The following is a 532-nucleotide window of genomic DNA, read 5'->3' as shown; positions in this document are numbered from 1 at the left end:
CGCCGCCCCCCCCCCCCGGCGCCCGGCCCCACCAGCGGGGCCTCCCCGCGCCTCACAGGTGGTCCCACGCCGGGTTCGCGGGGCTGCGCGCCGGGGCTCCCGGCCCTCCCCGCACGAGCGTCGCCCGGCCGGACGCAGTCCTTGCGACCCCGCGCCCGCGAGCCCGATGTCGGCCCTCCGCCTCTCCCGGCCCCGTACCTGGCCCGGGATCGATCCGGGGGAGGCGCGGCCCGGGCAGGCCCGACGCGCGGTCTCTTCCTCTCCCTTTTGCCCCTCTCGCTCCCTTCCAAGGCGAACGGGGACGGGAGGCGGGGCGCCGCGCGCGGCCGGCCAATCCGGCCGCGGCCTGCCGCAGGGATGACGCAACCAGCCCGCCCCCGGCTCGGAGTGGCGGCGGTCGCACCCAAACGGCCGCCGCCTCTCGCTCCGCCGCCAATGCGGGGCTCGGTGGCGCCTGGATGGGCAGGGCCTGGAGCTAATCGGAGACGTGGCCTCTGCGAGGGAAAGAGGCGCGCGGCACGCGGGGACCGCG

At 79.3% G+C, this 532-nt stretch overlaps 1 protein-coding gene across 2 annotated transcripts in view; it reads right to left on the bottom strand.

The window, feature by feature from the left end:
- The window catches only part of CEBPG (CCAAT enhancer binding protein gamma), an 8,522-nt gene extending 8,202 nt beyond the window's left edge, over window positions 1–320 (bottom strand). Inside the window, exon 1 of one of the 2 annotated variants that reach the window (XM_044433988.1) lies at window positions 199–320. The gene's annotated coding sequence lies outside the window, so the exon portion shown is untranslated. The remainder of the gene's footprint in view (window positions 1–198) is intronic. The other variant, XM_044433989.1, reaches the window with a different exon arrangement.
- Window positions 321–532: the final 212 nt, after the last annotated feature.

The sequence above is a fragment of the Varanus komodoensis genome, unplaced genomic scaffold (genome assembly GCF_004798865.1).
Source record: "Varanus komodoensis strain SLA01 unplaced genomic scaffold, ASM479886v1 scaffold27, whole genome shotgun sequence".
NCBI lineage: Eukaryota > Metazoa > Chordata > Lepidosauria > Squamata > Varanidae > Varanus > Varanus komodoensis.
Note: the sequence above shows the minus strand (reverse complement) of the source record. Positions and strands in the feature narration are given on the sequence as shown.